Here is a 7755-nt window from a genome sequence, read left to right as displayed (position 1 = left end):
CCTGCCGGTATAAAAGGAACTGACTGAGATAGACTTAGCTTGTTTAAAACTTTGTTAATAAGTAATAAAAGAATCTTTGCTTTGAGGTGAAGATGATATGGTGGGAAAATTAGTGCAAAAATATTTGAACAATTGTGGGCTTCTTGGAAAAACATGCAATGTGGGGTGTTTTTTGTTATTGTTGTTGTTGTTGTTTTTATTATTTTTTTTTCAAGACAGGATTTCTTTGTGTAACAGCTCTGGCTATGCTGGAAATCACTCTGTAGGCCAGACTGGCCTCAGAGTCACAGAGATCCACCCGCCTCTGCCTCCCAAGTGTTAGGATTAAAGACATGCCCCACCATTGTCCAGCCATAACATATGATCTTTTTTTTTTTAATATTTATTTATTTATTATGGATACAATACTCTGCTTGCATATACGCCTGCTAGAAGAGGACACCAGACCTCATTACAGATGGTTGTAAGCCACCATGTGGTTGCTGGGAATCGAACTCGGATCCCTTGGAAGAACATGCAATGCTCTTAACCGCTGAGCCATCTCTCCAGCCCCCCATAACATATGATCTTAATATGATTTCTTATGTAAAGACTTTATTTTTGGAAAATATGTAACTTGCGATTATGACATGGTCTTTTCTTGCATAGAAATCTTTGTCTTCGATGGTATAAAAGGGATATAGGAAAAATGTAAGGCAGGAAAAAGAATACCCAGCAGAGAAAAAAAATAAAATGGAGAACTAAGCTTTGGTCCTCAGAAGTTTCCTGTGTGTGTGCAGCTCAGCCATCACCACAGTTCCTTTCCAGTCTCTCTGAGCTGCTGTAAACTGGTTTCCAGTCTCTCTGAGCTGCTGTAAACTGGTTTCCAGTCTCTCTGAGCTGCTGCAAACTGGTTTCCAGTCTCTCTGAGCTGCTGTAAACTGGTTTCCAGTCTCTCTGAGCTGCTGCAAACTGGTTTCCAGTCTCTCTGAGCTGCTGTAAACTGGTTTCCAGTCTCTCTGAGCTGCTGTAAACTGGTTTCCAGTCTCGAGGGATGGGCTTTACAGTGGAGAGGAAAGCAAGCCATTGTGGAGGGGACAGGGCCAGGGGTCACAGCCAGAGATAGAGGCTGGGACAAGGGTTGTGGAGTTAAAACTGCATTTTACTTGCAGTGGGGTGTGTATTGTCTGAGTGAGCCACGTCTTTCCATAGGCCCGGGTTTTTTGAACAATGGGTTCTCCAGGGCAGTTTATGCACCCACAGAAAGGCCTGAGGGCCAAAGTTAAATTCCAGGGAAATCTGCTCACAGTAGCTGAAAACAACATATTAAGAACCCGTGAAGCTGGAGCTGCTGAGAGAATGTTGTGCATGAAGTCCTCAGTAGCGGGGTTGACTGGGGTTTGTGCACCTGAGGAGGGTGTCTGAAGCGGGACCCATGGGGCACCCCCATCAAGAGGTGGGAAATCTCATCTCTGGAATGAAGCTAGGTCAGACCACAATTTAGAAGTCAAACACCTAAAAGTAATCCTTGAAACTCTACAACCGAGTAATAGCATCAGGAAAGTGGTGTATTGAGCAATCTCAGGAGTGTGTGTGTGTGTATGTGTGTCTGTGTGAATGTGTATGAGTGTGTGAGAGAGAGTGTATGTGAGAGAGATTGTGTGTAAGAATTTGAGATTATATGTGAATAAATGAGAATGTGTATGAAGAGTGTGTATGTGAGTGTGCAGAAGAGCGTGTGTGCGGATGAGAGTGTAGCTGTGGGATAATGATCTTGTACCCTGCAAAGATTTGTCACTCGTATTGCTTTAATAAAATGCTGATTGGCCAGTAGCCAGGCAGGAAGAATAGGTAGGGTGACCAGAACAGGAGAATTCTGGGGAGAGAAAAGGCTCAGTCTGCAGTCAGCAGCCAGATAGAGGAAGTGAGATGAGAATATCTTGCTGATAAAAAGGTACCAAGCCACATGGATAACACAGACAAGAATTATGGATTAAGATGTGTTAGTTAATAAGAAGCCTGAGCTAATAGGGCAAACATTTTATAATTAATGTGGACCTCAGTGTATTTCTTTGGGACTGAATGGCTGCAGGACCGGGAGGGATAGAAACCTCTTTCAACAGTGTGTGTGTGTGTGTGTGTGTGTGTGTGTGTGTGTACATAAGAGAATGTGTGTGTAAGAGAGTGTATGTGAGAGAGTTGTGGGTGAGAGCATGCAAGTGTGAGAACATTCTCGTGAGTGTATGAGAGTGTTTGTGCATGAGAGAGTGTGCAGGAGAATGTACGAGGGAAGGAGTAAGAGTGAGTGTGTAAGAGTGTTTGGATGTGTGTGAAAGAGAGTGTGTGTGTAAGAGGTTGTCTAGGAGAGAGTCTGGGAGTTGTGTGTGACAGTGTGTGACAGTGTTAAGAGTGTGAGGGTGTGTGGAGTGTATAAAATATGTAAGAGAATAGTGTGAGAGAGAAGAGTGTGTGAAAGTGTTTGAAAGAATGTGTATGTGTGTGTGTGTGAGTGTGCAGATGAGTGTGCACGTGAGCTTGCAGGTAAGAACATACACATGTGAGAGTGTTCTCTTGAGTGTGTGAGAGCGTCTGAGAGAGTGTGTGTGAGAAAGAGAGAGAGGAGAGATTTTCCTTGCTCTGATGAATACCTACAGCACAATGTAAGGAAGGAAAGACTTCTCTAGACTCAGCCATTTCAACCCCTCAGAGGCAGGATGGTGGGCAGAGCTGCTCAGCCCAAGGTAGCAAAGACCAAAGCTGAGAAGGGCAACAGCCTGAGTTTCAACACCAGATGAGTAAAAAGAGAGAAAGAAAGAAAGAAAGAAAAGAAAGAAAGAAAGAAAGAAAGAAAGAAATTAATTTAAATACAAAGGCTATGGCTGCTCCTAGGTATGGTGGAGGAGAGAGTTTATTATAGATATGAGGGAGAACATAGACAGAGGAAGAGACATCTGGGTGAGTCCAAGAGTGAACATGACCTTGAGCCGGCCATGTGAGGAAATCAGGGAGGGGGGAGAGAACCAGGAGATCAAGAGGCCAAAAGGGTAAAAGGGTAAAAAGTAGCACATAGCCAAAATGACTGGATTCTATAGGGAAGAGCTGCTAGGGGAAGGGCAGCCCAGGCCAGAGGTTTAGGGTAGGGGGTGGAGCATGCCCTGTCTGAGTTAGGGTTCTGCAGCTGCTACAAACACCATGATCAAAAAGCAACTTGGGGAGGAAAGGGTTTATTTTGCTCACACTTCCACATCACTGTTCATCACTGAAGGAAGTCAGGACAGGAACTCAAGCAGGGCAGGAACCTAGAGGCAGGAGCTGATGCAGAGGCCACGAAGGGGAGCTGCTTACTGGCTTGATCCCTATGCCTTGCTCAAGCTGCTTTCTTATAACACCCAGGACCACCAGCTAAGGGATGACTCCACTCACCACGGGCTGGGCCCTCCCCCATCAATCACTAATTAAGAAAACAGTATACAGCTGGATCTCATGGGAGCATTTTCTCAACTGAGATTCCCTCCTCTCTGATGACTCTAGTCAAGCTGACATAAGACTAGACAACATAACTGACTCCTTGTCGACCTGACACACAATCACATCACTATTAAGTCACAAGCCTTCCTTTCTTATTGGTCCCCAAGAGCTAACATTAAAAACAAAAATTACTTTATAAGTTCCCACAATCTCTGCAAATTCAAACACATTAAAATTTTAGTCTCTTTAAAATATCCAACCTCTCTAAAAAGCCAAAATCCCTTTTAAAAGCTCAAAGTCTTTCAGCTGCAGGCTCCTGTAAAAAGCTGGGCGGCGGTGGTGCACGCCTTTAATCCCAACATTCAAGAGGCAGAGGCAGGAAGATCTCTGTGAGTTCGAGGCCAACCTGGTCTACAAGAGCTAGTTCCAGGACAGGCTCCAAAGCTACAGGAAAACCCTGTCTCAAAAAACCAAAACAGGGCTGGAGAGATGGTTCAGTGGTTAAGAGCACTGCCTGTTCTTCCAAAGGTCCTGAGTTCAGTTCCCGGCAACCACATGGTGGCTCACAACCATCTGTAAAGAGGTCTGGTGCCCTCTTCCGGACTGCAAGCATACACACAGACAGAATATTGTATACATGATAAATAAATAAAATAAATATTTAAAAAAAAACCAAAACAAACAAACAAACAAAAACCCCTCAAAATTAAATGAAATACCTTCAAGAGAAAAGAACCAGGGCACAGTCACAATCCAAACCAAGCAAAACCAAACTCCAGCGGTGTAAATAACTCAGTGTCCAATTACCTGGGCTCCAGTAAACCATCTTCTGGGCTCCTCCAAGGGGCTTGTATCACCTCTCCAGCTCCGCCCTCTGCAGCACACACAGCTTGTCTTCTAGGCTCCAGCTGGCTCCACTCCACTGCTGCTGCTGTTCTTGGTGGTCATCCAGGGTGCTGGCATCTCCAAAAGGCTGGGCTCTTCTGCTGCAATTGGAGTGCACCTTCACCAACAGCCTCTCATAGGCTCTCTTCATGGTGTCAAGCCTCAACTTCTCTGAATTGTTGTAGAAAGGCTGCTTGTTGGTTCCTGGCTGCTCAGCCCCAGAATAATCACACAGAAACTATATTATTTAAATCACTGCTTGGCCCATTAGCTCTAGCTTCTTAGTGGCTAACACTTACATATTAATTTAACCCATCTCTATTAATCTGTGTATCACCATGTGGCAGTGGCTTACCAGGAAAAGTTCTGTCGGGCTCCGGAGGGGCTACATGGCTTCTCCCTGACTCCACCGCCTTCTTCCTCCCAGCATTCAGTTTAGTTTTCCCCGCCTACCTCTGTTCTGCCCTGCTCTGCTATAGGCTCAAAGCAGTTTCTTTATTCACCAGTGCTAATCACAGCATACAGGGGGGAATCCCACATCACTGAATGACCACTTCAGCTGCCACTGAGGCTGTAACCTTCACCAGTGGCCTCTCACAGTACCAGGCCTCAGCTGTTCACCATGGCCCCTTCATGTCATCAAAACCAGTGCCACCCTGATGACTTTTACACTACCAAGTTCCCTGCCAGCACGAGGTACAACTTTGGCCGCCTCTGGAGCACAGCTTCTGTGTGCTGACTCTGAAGAAACACTTCCCCAAAGATTTCAACCCAACAACGCTGGTCTGTTCTTAAGCGCCACCAGATTCTCTGCTCCAGTAGACTAGAATTGAGTAGCCCAGGATTGCAAAGGCTTTGCTTCAGTACTTCTGTATCTTGTTAGTAACAGCTGATTCTTCAGCCTCAGCTGACCAGAATGACAGAATCTTAAGTCAAAATAGCAAATGGCCCTGATAGAGTCTGTAAACTTCCCTCTGAAATGTCACAAGCCAGGCCAGCATCCTCTGTATTGCTCTCAGATGCTTATCTGCTCATGATCTTATTAGCTCCCACAGAACATCCTATTGAGCTCTCAATACTCAGTGGTTTTTCTTGTCCAAAGGTCCAAAGTCTTTCCACAATTCTGTCATAGCAATACCCCATCCCGGTACCAACTTGCCTTAGTTAGGTTCCTACTACTGTAATAACACGCTATGACCAAAAAACAAGCCTGGGAGGAAAGGATTTATTTGCCTTATTGCTGTTCATCGTCAAAGGAAATCAGAATAGGAACTCTAACATGGCAGGAACCTGGAGGCAGGGGCTGATGCAGAGGCCATAGGCTGAGCCTTCCCCAGAGGCCATAGGCTGAGCCTTCCCCCACCAATCACTAATTAAGAAAACGTCCTACATCCAGATCATATGGAGACATTTCCTCAGTTGAGATTCCCTCCTTTCAGATAACTTTAGTTTGTGTCACGTTGACATAAGACTATCCAGAACATCACACTGAGGGGTGCTGGGAGAACCTGGGGCCAGGCCCACTTTGATATGTTAAATAGACACCCTCAGTTAGCTGCTGTTCATTGTTCCAAGTCTGACCCTATCAGTGAACCAAATACCTGGTTAGGTGAGAGCCTGAACATCCACAAACACAGCCAGAGGTGCATCTTTCTAGTCTCCAAGATATCTAGTGCAATTAAGTTGACTCAAGATTAACTATCAGGAGAGGTTTACAGAAGATAACCGCATTTAAGCAGGAAGATTGCCTAATCCAGCAAAAGACAATGGAAGGGGGCAGTGGAGTAGAGGAAGCCGTGGAGCCCAAGGCACAGAAGCCAGAAACAGGGAGCATCCAGGAGGGAAGTAGAGAGAGTGAGGCTGGAGAAGCCAACATTAGGTAAGTTTCTAAAAGTCTTTGACAGTTAAGAATGAGGAAACCAAGTGGCTGGAGGACCAAGATTCATTTTTCATAACTTTGTGAGTACAAAAGGAAGAGGGGGCAGAGGAGACATGCCGCAGCTGATCAAAATTAGCAAAGACACAAGTGAAGGAGCAAAACAAACCCCATTTTGAGAAAGAATTCCATTTTAGACAGGACCTAACTAGGAGGATGAATGCAGCCCAGCAAAGTCATAGATGTTCCCAAGAAACTGTGCCAGCCCTGGTCAGAGTGACCCACCAGGGTACCCAAACAACATCTCTTTACATCTGCCTGCTTCAAACGTCCTTGGAGGTATCTGATTAAGCGCTGTTTTGAAATTCCTCTATACCCCAACCAACAAATTCAAAAGCTATATCCTTTTACCCAATCCTGGAAGGCCAAGGCTTGTGCCACCCTGCCTTGCAGTTTTTCCCTTGAGAATCCCCTTACCCTAAAGCCTCAGGGCCGTCTTCCCCCACTTGCTGCGTCGGTGTGACGGATTACAGCCCAAGTTAGCTAACTTGTAATCAATAAACCCCAGTGTGTTTGCATCGGATACCGGCTCTGTGGTGGTCTTGTTTGGAGGTCCCATGATGCGGGCATAATATAAGCACATGCGTAGAGTAACAGGAGTGGGGAGCGGTGTGAAGGAAGTGTCAGATGAAGTATGAAACCTCTGGGATGGGCCTTGGAAACAAGTTAGGAGTTTTCAAGCAGATAGAAAGACTGGGTGTTTGTAAATCTGGGGAGAACATGAGCTGAAGCAGAGAAAGGTCATCCAGGCTCATAGGCAGAGACCAGCTTGAGCACTGGGTTTTCAGCAGTTCAGGGCCCTATACTCTACAAAGTCTAGATTGCTGACCCCAGGTGCATGTGTTACTTCCAAGGCATGGAAGACCTTCACTGAGGGCTGAGCAATGGCTTCTGCATTAAAATCAAGGTCAAGGGAAACACAGTCACATTCTGGAAGAATCAGACCAGCAATTTGAGATTAGCTGCTGGTGAGTCAAACCAGCCAGTCCCTTTTAATAGGGCAATTCTGCTCTTCCAGCTAGAGCAGATTAACCCTTAGCTCCCCAGGCAAAGGGTGTCCTCCTGAGATGTGAGAACGAGTTTCAAAATAGGATAGGTCTTAGCATAGATACGGCTCGCCCTACTTTCTCCCTGTGTGAAGCTGAGAATGTCGCTCAGGCTCTCCAGGATCTGTTCTTACAAATGAGGTCGGCAGGGCTGAGGATGTAGCTGAGCAGGGGACTTCTTAGACTGTGCAAGGCCCTGGGTTCAATCCCCAGCAGAGAAAGAGAAGAAAATGTCTTACACATTAGAACTGTGCACTTTTCTCAGATGTGTGTGTGTCTGTGTGTGTGTGTGTGTGTGTGTGTGTGTGTGTGTGTGTGAACAAATTGAGATAGTATGTGAAAGTAGCTCCTGGAAACTTGTCAATGAGAAAGGATTTCATTTTCTGCAGTTCCTTCTTTTTTTCCCCTAGAAGAAAGAGGGTAAGGAAAGGAAGAAACAAT

Source organism: Microtus oregoni, unplaced genomic scaffold (genome assembly GCF_018167655.1).
Source record: "Microtus oregoni isolate MIOR12 unplaced genomic scaffold, Mior012 000038F_ref0000394, whole genome shotgun sequence".
NCBI lineage: Eukaryota > Metazoa > Chordata > Mammalia > Rodentia > Cricetidae > Microtus > Microtus oregoni.
Note: the sequence above shows the minus strand (reverse complement) of the source record.